The 20435-nt window shown below is 40.0% G+C and overlaps 1 protein-coding gene across 1 annotated transcript in view; it reads left to right on the top strand.

Annotated features, from left to right (window-relative positions):
* Positions 1-20435, top strand: part of LOC140381576 (neural-cadherin) — a 466796-nt gene that overhangs the window by 312643 nt on the left and 133718 nt on the right. The gene's annotated exons all lie outside the window — the stretch shown is intronic.

Raw genomic sequence — 20435 nt, 5'->3', positions numbered from 1 at the left:
GAGAATTAAAGTAACTAATCCCGGGACGTGGAGGTGTGTCTGTACGTCGAGACTGTACTGGGTAAGCCTCTGATATGCGGTTGCTAAGAGACTCGTGGGACTCCTGAGCAAACTGCACTGTCACTGACCATGAGCGGAGCTAATGTTTGATGCACAAGGGAATATCAGCAGTTAAAGGCCCTGGACGCACTTCTTTTACCATAAACTTTAGACAGTACCTACACTTTTCAGATCATACTTTTAGAGTCAATACTTTGCTTTACAATAAACGCTATTGGGGAAAAAAGTGATGAGGGTACAATATTTTAAGTATGCTTTGTTTTTTTCTTTATTGGTTTCGCAAATTTTCTGAAACTTTTCATAAATCTGGCAAAACTATAGCACACTTTGCAAAACTATTCACTTCAGTGGCAAAACCATTAAGAATGTCTCTAGACACATTCTAACTTTGCATATAAAACTTAGAACACTCTTAATCAGATTTATAACTTATCTCATCGTCATGGAGACAGAGAAACACTGTTAGTCGTGTTTTATGGAGTTGGAGAGCGAAAGGACCAGTGTCAGTGTTTCTGTTGGTTTGAGAGTGAGGTTCATGCTGCAAATATGTAGAATATATGACACAAATCATTTATGTAACGATGAATAATACAGTTTTATATGAGAAATGTTCCACACTGGAGTCTTTAGATCTGAACCTGGTTCAGACACGGTTTTCACTGCAGAAGTCTTTATGTTGTGCTTTCTACTTTTCTACTGTTGGACTCGAAAATGTCTTTGTAGTGTGACTGTTGTGTGTTCTGTGTTCTGTTGTGTGTTCTGTGTTCTGTTGTGTGTTCTGTTGTGTGTTCTGTTGTGTGTTCTGTTGTGTGTTCTGTTGTGTGTTCTGTCCTGTGTGTTCTGTAGTGTGTTCTGTCCTGTGTGTTCTGTAGTGTGTTCTGTAGTGTGTTCTGTTGTGTGTTCTGTCCTGTGTGTTCTGTAGTGTGTTCTGTAGTGTGTTCTGTTGTGTGTTTTGTTGTGTGTTCTGTCCTGTGTGTTCTGTAGTGTGTTCTGTTGTGTGTTCTGTTGTGTGTTCTGTTGTGTGTTCTGTCCTGTGTGTTCTGTAGTGTGTTCTGTCCTGTGTGTTCTGTAGTGTGTTCTGTTGTGTGTTCTGTAGTGTGTTCTGTTGTGTGTTCTGTTGTGTGTTCTGTTGTGTGTTCTGTCCTGTGTGTTCTGTAGTGTGTTCTGTTGTGTGTTCTGTTGTGTGTTCTGTTGTGTGTTCTGTCCTGTGTGTTCTGTCCTGTGTGTTCTGTAGTGTGTTCTGTAGTGTGTTCTGTTGTGTGTTCTGTCTCTCTGATCAATGGGCCTGAATCATAGTGTGCCATTTTTAAGTAGACAGAAAGTGTTTCATAGTTTTGTTTTGACAATTAAGGCTTGAAACTGAAACTAAGGTGGTGTCAATATAAGTAGTGTTCGATCCCTGAGTGGAAAGTTTGGGGATTTGTAGATAAAGATTCAGTTGTAGTCATCTGGACTCTGTTTTTAGAAAGAACAAGACATTTCGACTCCCAACCAAGAGTCATTCTCAATCTGGGATTTGTGTCAAAATGTAGACAAAAGTGTCTGAAACCACCACCTCAGATCTCATGCTATCGAATGGCATAATGTGGCTTATTGTAATTAAACGGGGAACATACAATAGGCCTATACTTTGTCTTTTGTTCTTTAGGAACCGTATCAAGGCAGAGGGCGTGAACAACGGCACACGCAAATTCAAACAAATGTCTGAACATGCTTTTATGACGGCAAAATGACTCACCAGATCAGATTCCTTGACATATAGTTTGCAGGAGCCTGTAGGGTTTCCTGGAGCCTGAGAAGAGAGTGAAGGCTGTGAGCACTGGAGCAGGGAGGGGCAAGGGCGGGGCAAGGGTGGATCAGGGGCGGAGCAGGGAGACTCGTGGACTTCGGGGTGACCTCCTGACATCCCTCACAAGCGCCTCTGACAGGTCGGACGACTCATTGAAGTAAAATGCAGTTAAGATAAATATATTTTTAATTTTGCTCAAAAAATATAACAATCTTAACCCAAAAAAGCAATTTTTTTAGGTTTATAGTTTCACTTACTGTAATTTAACAAATACAAATGTATGAGAGCAACTTTATTTAGTTGAATTAATGTTTAGATTATTAAAAAAGTTGTTTCTTTGTGTAAATTCTGCATAAACTTTGACTGGAACGAGTGTCCGTTGTATGATGTCACGTCCTGTCATTTTCTACATATTTTTCAAAATTTTCTCCACAAATACCCACTCAATTGGTGTAAAACTATAATTTATATGTACTACAGCTATAAATACACCAAATAAAGTCATAATTAGAAAATCGTAAAAACCTGTCATAGGCACTTTAAGAGTGTTATGCAATATATATAGTTACAGGCATTTGTATTACAGCCTTCCGAAGGGGGTTTGGGGGCACTTTACAGCTCTGGGCCCCAAAATGGCTTGCAGCGGCCCTGTCATAGACTCAAAACCTTCTATTTAGCCCAGCCATCGACTTTTGTCTTTGGTTGGTTCTATTAAAGGCACTGAAGTGGTTTATTCCAGCTCAGACTCAATCAATAAGCACAATAGAGTCTCCGTATTATTCTGAACCATCTGCAAATGTTGATACACGTCCCTCGTGTTTAACGTCTTCTCGAGCGTTTAGCTAGCATCAAAACAAAGGCGACATTTGAAAGTCAGATGCTTTTCACCGATAGTTTAATTAAAATATGGCTGCACCAAAAGTTCAAACACAAGCCTACATCTTTCTACTTTAACCAAGGCGGATTGGTCGTCAGTGAGAATCAACCTTGAAGCGTTCACATTAATTGCTACATTTTATGAAACACAAGGGAGATCAAACTAAGGTTGCAGCCTCTGGATAACAGAAATATTTTTTAAAAGTATATGTATTTCATGGTAGCACTGAATAATGTGTAGATGTAAGTAAATTTCATGTGCAATTATTCATGTGCAATTACTGTCGTGATCACATGCAATGGTGTCACATTCATGTGCATATAACTGATGAGAATAGAGTGTTTTTTTTATTATTACTAGTATTATCTTGTCTTACGCTAGCTGTTTTTTATTTTGTTTGATATATTATATTTTATTCATTTATTTTTATCTTTATTTATTTTTCCTCTCCATCCCTTGTTGGGAAATGGGAGGTTTTGTCTATAGGAGTTTTTAAGAGTTTTTTGTTTATAAGAGCTCTTCTATTGAGAGTGTTTTCAAACTTCCTATATGTTATCTGTTCTTTTCCACTGTATCTAACTGCGTTGCAACAATGAAATTTCCCCATGTGTGGACAATAAAGGAATATCTTATCTTTTTCTATCTTATTTTATCTTATCGTAAATAATCAAGAAATTGAAATAGACAAAGGTTTTGGAGTAAAATGAGGCGTTATGTCCTAAATATACCGCAGATGGCTTTGAAATCAAAACAGTATGTGAGTGAAGACTACAAACAAACAACCTGCCTATAATTCCAAAGTAAATGACACGGCAGTAAACATTTTAATTCTGAAACGTCCCATACCTCTTTTCTCTTTGAAATCCTGCTCATTACCAGATTGTGCTGTTTCTAATCGATGCGCTGCAGCTGTGGACGGAGACAATATTCATATTTTCCGCGGCGCTACAGGGAGTCTTCAAAAAGTTTAGCACAAGGCGTCGGCTGAACAGACATCTGCATACTAGAAAAAGTTAGATGAAATAAACTTTGCTACGAGAGAAACTAGCGTACGGCTCATATCGATCTGCTCTTTGTTAATGGAAAGTCAATGGAAGTGTGTTATTGTGTGAAATTAGTGTAGGAATAGATTCTACAGGAATTACTTAGTATTTATTTAGCCTGTTAGTACGTTAATAAGCTGCTCTGGGTGAATTTGTGAGAATGGTGTTTTTTAAAGTTGTGGTGCGTTCTGCGTCTGGTGGTAGTATTTTGTAGGTTTTATTTAGAGACGGATAAAGTACTTCTTTGTCCTCCTTTGGTTAAATCATTTAGAACTACCTTATAATTGGTTTAGTCTCGTTTTTGACCTGGTTCAGCCCTAATTTAGATCAAATCTGGGTTGGGATCTGGGGAAATTATCATCACAGCATTTTATTTTTAGGTGGTGTTTGGTGTTAAAAGTTTGGATTATACAATTGTCGGATACAGTCGGTGCAGAAAGTATTCTATTTATATTTTTCACTCTTTGTTTCATTGCAGCCATTTGCTAAAACCAAAAAAGTTAATTTGATCCCACATTAATGTACACTCAGCACCTGATCTTGACAGAAAAACAACAACAGAAATCTTTGCAAATTTATTAAAACAGAAAAAAAAATAAAAATAAATAAACTCACAATGGGCCCAATATTTTAATATAATTTTATTGAATAGACGTATTTATACATTTTACAATTGGTCATATTTTATTATTAAAGGAAAAACTGTGGGGGGAAAAAACTTAAAAAAAAAAAAAATTCACAATGGCACATACATTTTTAAATAATTGTATAGAATTTATTTATAGAGCCATTTTTACATTGAACAATTGGTCATATTTTATTATTAAAGGAAAAACTGGGGAACAAATAAACTCACAATGGGCCCATACATTTTAAAACGATTGTATTGAATTTATTTATAGAGGCATTTATACATTTAACAACTGGTCATATTTTATTATTTGTAAAACATTTTGCTCTGACGTTGGCGCATCACAAACAACCGATCACAACAACAAAGTATAATTTGTATTAACTCATCAGCTCTATACTAATACAATATCTACATTCTCTTATCATCACCTATCAACTGCCACACGTGTTGTTTTTCCTTCATTGCCGCTGTGTATTTAGAAGCGTGTTTAAATAGAACAAAGCGTGCAGAGTGTTGCCTGAGCTGTCACGACTGCCTGTTTCACACGACACATCAATGTCAAACAGCAGTGAGAAAAAAGTACCTCTCGAGATTCATTCTACTTTGAGATGTTTGCGTCTAAAAACATATGTTCCCTCCAGGATTTGACACCTCAAATCCCTCGCCCCCTCTCCGTATTCAACCGCATTCTGTCCGCAGTGTCTTTACTCGCACTAATCGGATGTCTGCTTTGTTACATCCTTTTCTCTGGCCTCCTGTGGGGTCAGCGTGGAAGCATTCACCGCCATATGTGAAATAAATCCTCCTTAAACTGGATTTTGAGACTAAAGAAACATATTTTGAACCCACGGTGGTGTTTAAAACAATATAATGTCATTTTTTTAACACAGAACAATGGGGGTTCCATGATAAAACCATGTATTAGGTCCAAATCTGTCCCATTTATTTTTCTATTTGTTTCCAGTCTTTCTGATGATTTTTTGGATTTAGTATCACCAGCAAACAGTGAGTATGACCATGTTTGCAAAATAAAAACTTAAATAAAGTTAAAAAGCTGTCAAAAAAGATCACTTAAACTCTGTTTTGTGATTAAAGCCCCAGTACGTAACTTTTAGTGCTCAGATAAAAGCATTTTCACTTTAGGTGTTTTTATTTGCACTTAAAAACATGGCATCTCCACAAACCTGACTCGTACTTGGCCTGAAGCAGCCTCCTCCTGCTTGTTTCCTTTGACATGTTCCACAGTATGGCATTCAATTTATCTGTCTGCATGGAGAATGTTCCAGAGTATTGTTTCTTATTCCATGGAGGTAACGTGCCACCTTTAGAGATTTTACATGCTGTTGCTTATAGTCTCTTTTTTGTTACATGGATAATTTGTATTTACATAATCTTAGTAGTACTAGCTAAAAGACGAAAATAAATAGAGGAGAGGCAAGTTTTTTTTTCGTACAGAAGGCATTTCAAATAGGAAAAAAGGCATTAAAATCACAAAACCTTAATTTCTGTTCATTGAATTTAACAGTTTTGCTGACATGAATCATACGTTTTGTCCTTGCTTAGTGCTCCGTCAGATGGAAAACTAAATCTATTGACTCACACTGTTAGACACTCCAGACACTCTTTTCCCATATTTATTTATAATTTGACGTTGCTAGCGTGACAGGCGTCTCCGAGATGGACACATCGCTTTTAGATTGACTCTTTCCAATGTTCGACCATCCGTAGACGTCAGCGCGCTATCTGCCTCTGCACGTGTCCGTGCTGAGCGTATTTAACTTTTACCGCGACTCTGCCAAGCCATGATTCAACAATATGGTGACTAGGATTCTCACCTCACAGCAAAAAAACATACATTACATTGTCAAGTTATTTGTTTCTGCAGAACAACTATGAAAAACAAATGCAGAACTTAAAACAATGTATAATAATAGTAAAAAAAAAGTGTAGATAAAATAAAATAAGGGCATGCAAAATAAAATGTGTAGAATACAAGTGATTTAAATATAAAAACTGACAAAACAGTAGAACAGGAGGTATTATTTACATTAATTATTAGATTATTACATACGAGGAGTTAAAGATGCACTCTGTAATTTTTCCGTTGGATTTCCTGCTCACTTCCATGGAGATGTCTTTGCTTAGCCTGGAATATTCCAGTGTGGAGACAAGCAGGTGGCGCCCCGAGGCTAAGTTGCAGATCTGATCGATGGAGTAAGATATAGTAAGAATCCATGTTTTTCAAGGTATCTTATAAAAACATGAGCGACTGAATACGTGTGAGAAACTGTAGCTGTTGAGGAACATTTCAGGCAAAGCAACAACATCTTCCACCAGAAAAGTGACATGAAACATGGTAGATCTATTGAAAGAAAAGAAACAAGTGAAACGTCGTTGATGTCCTTTTATACGGTATGTTTTGTAAATTGCGAGGTGTCAGCCTGATAAATGTTAGCACAGATATCTGAAGCAAACACAGCGATTTCCAAACATGACCTTCTGTCTTTGCTTTCTCGTGTATCGCTCATTGTTCCAGAGAAGCGCTTGACTCCATTCCTCACGTTTAAAATGTCAGGGGCCTGAGATTGCGGCGCATTGGGCCTCATAACGTTCAGTTTACATCGCTGTCGTGCCTGACAGGCCGTAACAGCTTGGCCTTTCCACGGTTGCAAAATAACACATTTCACAGTTTTTTGTTGTTTTTTGTCTGTGTGTGTTTGTATTTTTTCTTCTTTATGCCATTTTTCATTTATTTTTATTTTTTATTTAAGATTTTGTTGCTCGTAGACGTCAGTGACAGGTAAAGTACAGTGAGAAATGGGGGATGAGCGAGAAGGGAGGACATGCAGCAAATTGTCGGGAGTGGAACCTACGACACTTACGCCATTTTTCATCCCTCCACGAATAGCAACAAATCTTCATATGAAAATGTAAGCAAAAATGTCACTTGTAGCATGAGGTTGTTGGATTGATTGTAAAACAGATCAATGTAGATGTTTTGGAGGTATGGTCAGATATTGTTTTTTTTGCACTTTTTTGTTGGTTTAGACTCTACTTTACAATTTAACAATGTCACTCTCAACGTCGATACTAAAGGAAAAGCTTCATACAACACTTGATATAAAAGTCACATCACTGTCAATTGGGGGATCATCCAGGCCGCAGTATAAAGTCCCAGAATGACAATTTTAGAAGCAAAATTCAATCACTTCCATTCATCTGATGAAGTAAAGTTAACCTTAAATTCAAAGGCCTATTTATGTCATTCTTGCATACTTTAAAGCAGCACTGTGTAAGATTCTTGGCAGTGGAGAAGCCACCTACAATACTCCAAACTTTCATATAGTGACCCTTCATCGAATCATGACAAAACGTTAGCATTGCATCCCTAATTGCTAGCCGCTTAGCCACTTTACCGCTATTATCGTTGCATCCGAATGAGTACTTTGTTATATATGTCATCTTTGTTCACTATGTCCACTTAAAGTACTTATAAAATAACATTGAGATTGCTCATTCTATTGCAGGTTCAAATAGGTATTTAGTTTAGATTTCGTAGCAGTTAAAATCAGGGTTTTTCAACACTTGTACGTACAAAGAAGGACCAGGAAACACATGGGCAGAATGAAGACCTGCAGTAGAAAAAAGACAACTTAATCGTCCTCATACGGAAATACGTCCTCTTGCTTTTTACTTATCTTGCTTCTCCAGACCGTGAACTCACATCTTGGTCAGTTTTGTGAAAAAGATGCTGAGGTGGCGCACCTAGCAACGATACCATTCGCTTTTAAAACCCTTAAATGAGAAAAGCTGAGCAAAAAACCGGAACATTTCCAAAGAAAACCGTCCAAACGAGGTCATATTTATTCTACTGTTCTACTATTCTGTGTTTTTAAGCCGAGTAACGATGCAGCGGCCTCCCCGGTGCTTCCAGTGGCGCCGCAGACAGATGACCCTGTTTAACCAAATGTAATACGCTCTGATTCCTTCTATTTCCTTGGGCTATGATCGCTAATGGTGAAAGTGAGGGGTTCTTTGCAACGAATTAATTCCAACACCATCGTGCAAACGTACGCTTTCATCCCAGCTGCACATGGGCTTCGCCGAGTCCTATGATGAAACTAACTGCCAATCCTTCACGCTGCTGGCTGAGCGCGTCCAAAACGGTGGCCCCTCGAACTCTCGGGGGCATCGGTGTGGACCTTGGGGGGGTAAAAGGTTGGGCTTGTCAAATTGAACGATACCGCCAATGTGAAATGGACATTCGACGGGGAGAGATTCAACGGTTTTTCCAGTACCTTTTCTATTCTGGGATCTACCATACTCAATATTCTTGGACAAGTTTGTATATATACGAATTTGTTGCCATGACACACATTTGTACTGATGTTTGAAGCAAGGGATGCTTAATAAGTAGAAGGGAAGAAAATATAGTTGTGAGGAAATATACCCTTCATTAGTGTCGTACCCGTACCGACACTGGTTCCAGCAAAAGCTTCGATATCGCGTTTTTGAGGTTTCGATATCGACAAGTGTGTACTTAAACCGACGCGAAACCTTGCTGTGTTTTTCTGAAAGAGCAGGTAGGGCCGGGCAATGGATCGAAACACCGACAGCTCAAGATCGAGTCACGTGAAATCGTCGATGGGTCGGGAGGGTTTTTGAATCAAGAGGTCGATCACAGTCGATTCGTGGGAATTTTGAGCAGAGGTCAGACTTTGGAGGAAGACATTTGAATATTATGCGTGTTAAATGGCACGGATTAAAAGTCTGTATCGTTTACGTTCATGAAATCATCACCAAAAGCCATTTTTACTTTGAAAATTGAGATCGATCAATCAAAAAAAAAAGCTTTATTTATTTTTATTTGTTTCATATTTCCCAGCCCTTGAATGACACATAGCTGAGAGCTGTGGTTGTTAGTGGTAAATGCCAGACATAGCAGCTCTAAACACTGACTCTGGAGGCACTGCAGAGGCTAAAACACTATTATTGACAGAAAGAGATTGGTGTTACCTTTTGGAGGGCTTTATTTACCCCTTTGAACGAAGACAGACTGACAACAGCGTTAATATATAAAATTTTGCGTAGTTAAACATGTGGTAAATGACTGTCTTGTCTTTTTACAGGTACGCTATATTTTTTTAAATGATTTTACCCATCCACAAATTCAGCTGTTTGTTTGACTATAACAATCCTGAAACTGTAAAGAAATAGTTACGGCAAACACATCGGCACTGCTTGAATGTGTAATCTCTCATTTCTCAAAGTAGATACCTGAATACCTGAATACCAAAGTAGATACCTGAATGTCATGTTGTCACGGTAACCATAATGTAATAGTACCGTGTATAATATGTTTTTTGTGTGATGGATGAAGGTTGCTCATGGGTTGAATTATTGAGTGGTTGTCGTTATAGATATAGAAGTATCGACAATAACGCTGCTGGTAAAACGATCGGTGTTTGCAGAAATTCTTTGATATTACTGAAGCAAACTGGTGTACAAAAGTATTTCAGTCTTCTTTTCTGAAGAAGTTTAAAGCAGCATTGAAACAGGCACTTACACGCCGGTATTCACAGCTTGAAAATGTGATGAAATCCAAGTGAAGACGCTGAAGGACACTCGTGCATAGTTTAGTTTTGTAACTGGACATTGTGAAGACCTAATGACATATTAAACTGGGCATGTATTTTGCAAAAGTGGACAATACCGGACCAATCGCCGGGTTTAGATTGAACGATTCTCTGTTAAAGTTTCCAACACTTTCGGTATTTAAGCTGCAAGACACGATACTCTCTGACACAATACAAGGCCATGTACTGTATATGAATGGGACTGAGGAGACAAATGGGAAAAGACATTCAAAGAGTGTAGTGTAGACTTCTAAGTACAGTGTGAACTAGTACATACGGTAGATGAGAGTAAGATGTATCCCACATGTCATTCAGGCCAGACTCTGCAGGCGAACAGGAAAACAAATGTCATTTTGAAACTTAAGAGTTTTCAACATGTTTTTTTTTTTTTTTCCCATATACATTTGAGGGATTTAATGTGTAAAAAAAATGCCAAAATTGCACATATTTGAATTAGGACATATATATGGACACATATTTGTGGTTGTGCTTTGTACCATATGGCCATGAGCATTAATAAAGAATATGATTAAGAATGATAACTGTATTGAGCCAGGTTTAAATCCTTTGCTTAATTTTGCCGATGTAAATTGGCTTAAAACTTCAAATATATATCCTCACTTTAAAAATCAGGCTTAGAGTTAAATATCCGCATATCCTTCAGTACGAATCATCGAAAAAGTATGAGATTGTAAAGTTTGGTGTTTGTTGGGGCCACTTTAAGGGCTGATCTTTTTGAGAAAACAGCCGTTGAAGTTACAATTTTAAATAGAATTGTTTAATAGAAAAGTATGGATACAGGCTGATTAAATACAACTGTAAAACACCTGGACAATGTTCTTGTTTCCAGGTAAAAGTTCTATATTGAGAGAAAAAACTGACCAAAAAACACAACAAAAAAGAATAATACGTTTTGCCTGTAGAGTCTGGCCTTACTTACCAACTAACATATTTGTTTGTACATATTTACACACATTTTCGGAGGACTAATTTTAAACTACACTTCATTTCCCCCAGATGGAACGTGGTTTGCATTTGGACTATACTTCAAAGCACCAGGGCACAACCTGTCAGGAGGTCGGCCCATCCAAGATTGTGCCTTCTGTGCATACGTTTTGGGTTTTTGGGTTAAACCGGAATGCCCAGAGGAAGCCTATACGGACACGGGGAGAACATGCATAGTTTACAGAGAAGTCCGTCCTTGTCCCATTTGCTCTGATGTACCGTATTTTCCGGAGTATAAGTCGCACCAGCCAAAAAATACATAATAGAGAAGGGAAAAATAGGAACAGACATTTCATCTTGAAATGCAGTTTGAAATAATAACAGATGAGAGAACATGGTGAATAGGTGTACGTATGCTAACGCTAACACCTTCAGCTACATGACGTATGCTAACGCTAACACCTTCAGCTACATGAGGCACAGACAGAACTGTGGTAAGTGTCTGGTATGTTAACGTAACATATGAACAGTTATTCAGATAACTATAGCATAAAGAACATGCTAACAAGTTTACCAAAGCATCAGTTTTACCCCAAATCACTAAATCCATTGAATTCTTCTTCCTCTGTGTCACTTCTAAACAACTCCACAAACTCCAGAGGAAGAGGAAGTGCAGATTCTTCTTCTGCGTCGCTGAGAGCATATAGCGCCCTCTTGTGGTTGTCATGTGAAAATAACAAATAATATCACATAAGTCGCTCTGGAGCAGGGGTGGGCAAACATGCCAAGTAATATATATATATATATATATATATTTTATTTCCCTTAGGTATCTGTCTGCACTTGTATCCTTAATAAATATGGCGCGAAAGGAATTAAATAATAGATTCAAATAGCCTATATTTGACAGAAAAGTGATATATATATATTTTTGATATATATATATATATTTTTTTTTTCTGGCCCTCCGCTACTTGCCTGTATTCGAATACGGCCCATGGAGGAAAATTATTTCCCACCCCTGCTCTGGAGTATAAGTCGCACCCCGACCAAAGTATGTAAAAAAGTGCGACATATAATGCGTCAAATATGGTAAACACTGCACTGTGCTACTTTATTCCCCACGATGCTCTGTATTTCTTCATTTGCTTCCGTGTTTTTCGGTCTCTACGTCCGCACTCAGAATACCTTGAAGACGAGCTGGTGCACTTTGTACATCAGGTCGTGGCAGAGACAGCTGGTGCTGCCGGTATTCCATGCTTGACCACTTCAAATGCATGTCTAAATCTGGAATCACCCAAATGACGAAAAACGAAAAAACGATTTGAGTGTGGCTGGCCGCAGAAGGCATGAAATGTGGCACGGCTCTGGACCACGGCGCGACTACTGGCTGCACATAATCCCAGGATTACAACACAAACACATAATGGCAAAGCCTCACCAGTTCTAATTAGGCATAGAGAGTTTGGCTTGCTCTGTGGTGGCCAAATCGGAGATACGCTGGATGCAAGATCGGATTTATATTTAATTATAAGGACTGTGTTTTGTAAAATATCTCAAATGGATTTACTGCAATGGGCTTTCATGGGTGAACTATTAACACAAAAACCTGGTCAAAAGGCCATTGAAATATGTGTGAATACTGTGGGTTTTATTGACAGTATAGGTTTATGACACTGGCATCACTGCAAACACCAAATATTAAATATTAATGCCGGCAATTCATTCTGCATTGCATTATTCAATTCAATCCCCTTTATTAATGTGTTTTACAAACAAAAAGAAGAGTTAAGTAATTGTAAACTTAACTGATACAGAAAAAAAACATGAAAATAATACAAAAATACAATAAATATTTAATTTGTACTTTTATGTTGATGTTTTTTTGTTACAGGAATGTTGTAAAAGATGCTCTTATGGTGAAAATAAGTACAATTTTAATTGTGTTAAACGTGCGCTTTTAGCATGTTAGTTTTTTATCAGTCAGCTTTACCTTTGAAGGCAAAACTCGCTCTGGCCTTGGAACATCGTGAACAGAGCTCATAAACTCAGTCCGTTGAATAATTAAGATGCTACAACTTGTTAGAGGATCGAGCAATTCATGTAGAGCGCTGCAACCAGTTTTTATTTTTTTTACATTTTAAGACATCAGGTACGGCCCTTTAATTATCGCTTAATTGGAATGACATTTAAAGCGTACACACAATTTTCAAGTTAAAGGTCCCGTGCCCGATTTAGAACCCTGAGTGAGAAAGGGGATTCAGTGATGTCACTACATGAGTCACTAAAATGCATATTATTACACATTAGGCAGTAATATACGATGGTCGTCTTATTTAGATGCATTTTTTCACAACACACCGCAAAACACAAGAAATAAAAAGTCGGTGAGATGTTGAAATAAGTAATTGTTTGTGACTGGCAGGGAGGGCTGTGATGGGAAAATAATCTGATGTTTTTTCGTGGTTCTTTTATTATACAAGAGCGCAAACAACGGCTGGATTTGTCAGGGCGCTATCTCTGAAACACGAGGTGCGGCGTGTGCCTGGAACGGGGAGAGTGTGGAGCGCGCTCTTCGTGACGAGCGGGAGCTAAATAGATGACAAGCAGCGCAGCGGTCGCTGTCGCACACGCTGCCAGGCCCACGCTCCCAATCTCTGCCTGAGACGGGAGCTTTAGATCGCTGATGGAGAACAAGGTGTCTGATTCTCCGTCGACTACAGCGCTCTGTGAAACAAATGTATAGTTACTGATAATGTGGAGGATTCCCGCTCCCTCACTGCTGCGTGGACGTGTGTGTGTGAGTTATTCCACACAGTAAGTCGCTGTGAATGCCTAAAAAGTGGAAAAGCGCTATATAAAAATGCATTTTCCATATTTGGCTGAAACAGTGAAATGGCTAAAATGGCTTTGGTGACGACTAAGATATGAGAAGTAGAAGTGGTAGATCATAAAACCGAATTATGTTAAAAAGAGAGAGACAAATACAATTATTGTGTTTTTTTCCCCCCCTTTCTAATCATGGGAATGTTCATTATGATACTATATATATACAATATATGTCAATCACCATTGAAGCAAGTTGACAATAAATCATTTACATGAAATAAAACATAATGATGGATAGAAAGAATGAAAAGTACTGCTGCACTCTTTGGACCACTGTAAATGCTGGTGACTGTGGGGAGCCCCAAGGGTCAGTCCTGGGACCCCTTCTGTTTAACCTCTACATGCCGTTAGGTCAGTTGATACGCAGTGAAATGTGAAATGATCACAATGATGCAGACGAGTCAGATCTATGTTTCACTGTCGGCAGGTGAATATGGACCAGTAGATTCACTGCATCCAACAGATCAGTTTGTGGATGCAAAACGACTTTCTCCAGCTGAACTCAGACAAGACTGAAATAATCGTCTTTGGCCCAAAGAAACAAAGAGAAAGTGTTAGCGATCACCTCCAGAGTCTCACTCTAAAACCTACAAACCAAGTTAGAAATCTGGGGGTAATAATGGACTCAGACTTGAACTTTAACAACCACATCAAATCAATAACATCAGCAGCTTTTTACCATCAAAAAAAGAGACTTATCCATGCGTTTGTCTCCAGTAGATTAGACTACTGTAACGGCCTGCTCACTGGCCTCTCCAAACGAGCTGTAAAACAGCTGCAGTACATCCAGAACGCTGCTGCTCGGGTCCTGACTAGAACCAGGAAGTATGATCACATTAGTCCTGTTCTCAGGTCTCTGCACTGGCTCCCTGTGGCTCAGAGAAGAGACTTTAAAGCAGCTCAAGTCTCTCCATGGCCTAGCACCAAAGTACATCTCAGACATGTTAGTGCCATATGAACCATCTCAGACTCTGAGGACCTCAGGGACCGGCCTCCTGCTGGTGCTAGAGTCAGGACTAAACATGGACCGGCCTCCTGCTGGTGCCAGAGTCAGGACTAAACATGGACCGGCCTCCTGCTGGTGCCAGAGTCAGGACTAAACATGGACCGGCCTCCTGCTGGTGCCAGAGTCAGGACTAAACATGGACCGGCCTCCTGCTGGTGCCAGAGTCAGGACTAAACATGGACCGGCCTCCTGCTGGTGCCAGAGTCAGGACTAAACATGGACCGGCCTCCTGCTGGTGCCAGAGTCAGGACTAAACATGGACCGGCCTCCTGCTGGTGCCAGAGTCAGGACTAAACATGGACCGGCCTCCTGCTGGTGCCAGAGTCAGGACTAAACATGGACTAAACTTGCCTTACCTTGAAAGATGGGTCAAATGCTGTGGAAAGAACATATTCCCAAATATTTCCACCTTTATTCTCAGTTATGTACAGTACATGCAAATACTACTGTAAAAATATTGTCGAATCCTCAACCACGATTGCGATAAGTCAGACAGAACTTAAGACTCCGGCGTACGCGACCCTAACACAATACGCACAAACTGAAGATTGAAAGAACACGCAGATAATCAAAACTCCGGGATTATTATTAATGGGATTTGCGGCGCGACAGTGGGATTATACTTCCCCGGGCCCATGTTAACAAACACAATTCCCCACAGACGGTGAAATGAGCAAAACAAAGCTGCCTTAAGAGGATTGCGGGCGCACGAGCATCGGAGGCTAAACTCAGATTGTCATGAGAATTAAGCGCAACACGACAGAATGTAAATCCCGTAGATGTCGTACACGCACTCGAGGAAGGTGTCAATAAGTCTCTCTGCAGAAGTCTCTCTGCAGCGCGCCGTGGTTTACATTTTTCCCATTTGCTTGTCTGCTCATGCGTCGCAGTGTAGTGATACGCCCAGCTTTATTATACTCGTGTACTGTACGTGACACGTGTGCTCCGTGTAATACTGATGTGTGCGTGTGCGCGTGTGTGTGTGTTTGCGTGTGCGTCTGTGTGTGTGTGTGTGCGCGTATGTGTGTGTAATATGTAGATCATGAAAGAAAAGAAAGATTATGAAAGGAAGAGAGAGAGAGGAAAGGAAAACGAACTGCGACACAAATAGTGAAACTAAAAAGCAAATAAGAAGAGCCTGAGTTTAGTGTACATTGGTGATATTGATGAAATAATAAAGTATAAGGCTACCCCACATAAATTGTAACTGCAAACTGTTTGCTGTAACCCGACCCAACATTTTTCAAGTGGGTCGGTCGGTAGGTAAAACCTTCCTAATTTTGCCATTTTTTGACCCGGAGTGACCACCAGGGTGGTCAACAGTCCAACAGTCAATGACGGAAAACGTCTCGATCTAAATCTCCCAATTTTAAGATATTTCAATTGACCTTTTGTACGCTGTTATCCTTTATTTTGGTAGCGAAGGCGAGCGGGGGGAACCACGGGCGCCGCCATGTTTGTTGTGATGACGCTGCTGGGCGGGTTTCCCTCCCAGAATGCTCAGGTCAGCGCAGGTCGAAACCACACCATGACGCAGACATGAGCGGTGGCCAGGCCAGTGGCACTGACAGAGCCAAATCAATGTGTAAAATACATATAGGTTCCCTCCTGCATGATCTGTTCTGATCTATAGAAGCATATGGAGGACCGAAAATGAAGACGCACATGCGTTGCGCAATGCGTTATTTGTCCCTTGGGACGAAAGAAAGGTTTACCAGCGCTATTTTACACGGCGCTTTAGGATAGACCGGTCAGTGAGTTGGAGAAATATTTGAAAAATAAAATAATTTGCAGTTTTTTTTAACAAAATGCTGTTTTTTTTTTCAGTCGGCTTTATACCGGGTCGGTCGGGTTACGGCAAACAGACATATTATTTTGCTCAGCCTAAGTGTTTTGTTTTTGTTTTTTTGAGTGTTGCGATCATATTTTTGGACAGTATTATGTCGTTCAAACTAAAATGTACCCAAAAATACATATTTTTATTCATTGCGGTTTAAGTATCAGACTCTTTCTCTCTCTCTCTTTTGCTCTCTTTATCTCTCTTTCTCCCTCTTTCCCTCTCTCTCTCCCTCCCTCTTCCTCTCTCCCTCTTTCCCTCTCTCTCTCTCCCTCCCTCTTCCTCTCTCTCTCTCCCTCCTTCTTCCTCTCTCCCTCTTCCCCTCTCTCTCTCTCCTTCCCTCTCTCTTTCTCCCTGTCCCTCTCTTTCTCTCCCGCTCTTCCTCTCTCTCTCAATTTCTCTGCTTCTTTCTATTTCTCTCTTTCTCCTCCTCCCTTTCTTCCTCCCTCTCCCTCTCTCCCTCTCTTCCTCCCCCTCTTTCCCCCCCTGTAAACTTACTCACACTCCACACACACGTCTTCTGATAAGGCCCGTGTCGTCTCGGGCTTTTTGTTCTTCCCGTTTCTTCTGTTTTCATCCTGATTTGTGGCGGCGCTGGCAGAGAAACAAGCGAAAGGCGCGGCGTTTGGATGAGGAATGGCTTTTGTATGTACTCTCCGTGTGTGGCCATGCATTATCACCACAAGCTAAATATGGAAGGAGGCAGCTGGAGTGTGAATAACATCCACCGACCAGAAACAAACTTAACCGATGCAGAGCAGATGCCTGGGAGAAATACCTTCAAGCTGTGAGCGGGCTGCCGAGGCAATTTGTATATTTCATAATTGGTCCCGACCAGCATATTGAATTTTGATTTAATTTTGATTTTTTTTTTTAAATACACTTTCATTCGGTTCCAGCGAAGAATCACAGCTGAAACGCTATGACGGGTTATGAAGGATGGAAAAGACGAATTCATTGGAGATGCATAATGTAATACAAACGATTACAAACTTTTCTTGCAGACCAATCAAGAAAGAAAAGTGTACTGTACGTGCGGTGTACTTTTCTGTGACTGTACGCTGTGTTTATTTGTTGTTTGTGTCGTTAAATGATCTTAAAATGCCCAAATCTTAGGTGTCCACGCTCTACTCTTAAGGGTGGCTGACATTAATTCATATCTTTCGTGAAAATTGTTAGTTTTGGAAGAGAAAATTGAAGTAAAAATGTGCCTCCTAATGTGTAGGTTGAGAATTAACTACCGTATTTTCCGGAGTATAAGTCGTACCAGCCAAAAAGTGCATAATAGAGAAGAAAAAAACATATATAAGTCGCACTGGAGTATGAAATAGGGTTGCAAGTGTGAAAATAACAAATAATATCACATATAAGTCGTTCCAGAGTATAAGTATAAGTATATAAGTATAAATATAAGTATAAGTCGCACCCCGGCCAAAACTATGAAAAAAGGTGCCACTTATAGTCCGAAAAATACGGTATACAACTCAACATAAAGTTAACTGCAAATATCCCAGAAATATGACCGAATACCTGTGTTTGTCAGTTTTGTTACATTCATTTTTAAATGATTGCACCTGCCACAAATGATTAGAATTATTAATAAGATGCAATTATTAAGGCGTTTCACAATTGGCTTCTTGTATTTATTTATTTTTCATTTTGATTTATCTTTACTTTTGGTGGTTCACTTAGTTCTTTCTATCCAAGATTCAGTCACTAATTCACTCTCACGCGTCTCTCATAAGATAAGATAAGATAAGATATTCCTTTATTGTCCCACATGGGGAAATTTCATTGGTGCAACGCAGGTAGATACAGAGGTAGATACAGAAGAACAGATCACTTATAGGAAGTCTGAAAAACACTTTCAGTAGAAGATCTCCTATAAATAAATAAAAACTCCCATAGACAAATAAATACATAAATACCATTGCATGTGATCCCGACAGTAATTGCACATGAATATGTGTCACGACAGCACATAGATTGCACATGAATTTCACAGTAATTGCACATGAATTGCACATGAATTCCAACAGCAATTGCACATATGACAGAATTGCACATCAATATTAGGTTAGGTCAGTATTGCGACGGGATAACGTGACGATCTCCGGGTAAGACGACTGTTCTCCGCAGTTGCATGAGTTCCTCCTTTGTGGAAACGCGGTACGGCGCCGGCCGGGGGGCGGGGCCGGAGCCGGGGGGCGGGGCCGGAGCCGGGGGGCGGGGCCGGAGCCGGGGGACTCAGAGCCAAGACACATCGCAACGACACGACGAAAACACTCAATCCAGCCGAGTAAAGTCAAAACAAGTTAATTTAAAGCGATTCCAGTGCGTGTCCCGATCGTTCGTGAAGTTCCTCTTTCATATAAACGTGTATATAAACGTGTACCGACGACACGCCGTACTTTGGCGCGGCCGGAGGGGGCGAGGGGGGCTGGTGGGCTCGCTCGGAGCTAGCTCACGTCACAACAACACAACGAACGCAACGAAAAACGCTCAAATCCAGCCGAAAAAAGTCAAAAACAGTTGAATTAAAAAACTATTCCAGCGCGTGTCCCTATCGTACAGTAAAATAGAAAAAATATACTAACTATATTTACAAAATATAGGAGATAAAGCACAATAAGTGTGAGAAAGACGAGAGAGCGTTTACACCGGGCTGCCAGCTGTACCAGCGCCTTATGACGTAAACATGCAAACATTGGGGGCAGGGCTGGTGAAACGTCTTGCTGAAGGGCACATGGGCACTCAGTATTGCCGTAGAACCTTCAAGTTAGGGGGCAAACGGCTCTACAAACTGAGCCACCGCCGCTGATATAGCACGTCCTCAGTGTCAGCGGCTATAGAAGCCTCAATAACTAGAATCCAATGATATTTAATACGTATAACTCGTTTACTTTTCCTCCGTGCACATCTTATGGCTCTTCTGACACTGAGAAACGTATAAAGCCAATATCAGTCTCTTAGTCTGTTAATCTGACCATATCAAGTCACTAAACGGGGCAAATGATGTAAAATAGACTTTTATGAGCTTTTAACCGTGTTATAATGCTCTTACATCATCGTTTGAATCATTCATGATCAAGTGATACTGTATTGTCCTGCATTAAAGGCTTTAGTGTCCAGAAAAATGACCGTTTCACCTACCCCTTATCTCCACCCATTACTCTGTACTTGCAATTATTGGAAAAAAAAAACTGAAAACAAACAAAAATAGGCATAAAGAATCAAAAGAGGTGAATTAGAATGCATTACTAGCTACAATGAACAGGAAGTTAAAAAACCCGCTTCTATTTTTAATCTGTTTAAAGGTGGTATGGACAATTTTTTTCAGCAAATTTTTTGTCATATTTCCTCGTGGCGTGGATAAATCATTTGTCCTGCCACGTATCAATCATAAGATGCACCTACCGCTCACCTGCAGCCGCGTCAGGCTCGTCCCCACGTTTCCGCGTGCCTAAGCGCATGGATCTATCATAATATAGTTCCCTCAGTGTACGGGGCAAAATGAAGACGGAGAAAGACAGTTCGAGCTGACGCAGAAGTGGACAGAAATCTACGGGAGACGAGCGATGTGATGCGCTCCGTTGCGCTAATAAACAAACGCACGTGTGTGTTGTATCAGTCCGCATGGGGGAGTGCACATGCGCACTTCCACCTGCGTTCTCAAATCGCCGAAAAATCGTCCATACCTGCCTTTAAGATCAATAAAG

The sequence above is a fragment of the Eucyclogobius newberryi genome, unplaced genomic scaffold (assembly GCF_026437365.1).
Source record: "Eucyclogobius newberryi isolate DKJ021-1_F unplaced genomic scaffold, fEucNew1.0.hap1 SCAF_5, whole genome shotgun sequence".
NCBI classification, from domain to species: Eukaryota; Metazoa; Chordata; class Actinopteri; order Gobiiformes; family Gobiidae; genus Eucyclogobius; species Eucyclogobius newberryi.
This window is presented reverse-complemented; position numbering and strand designations above follow the sequence as displayed.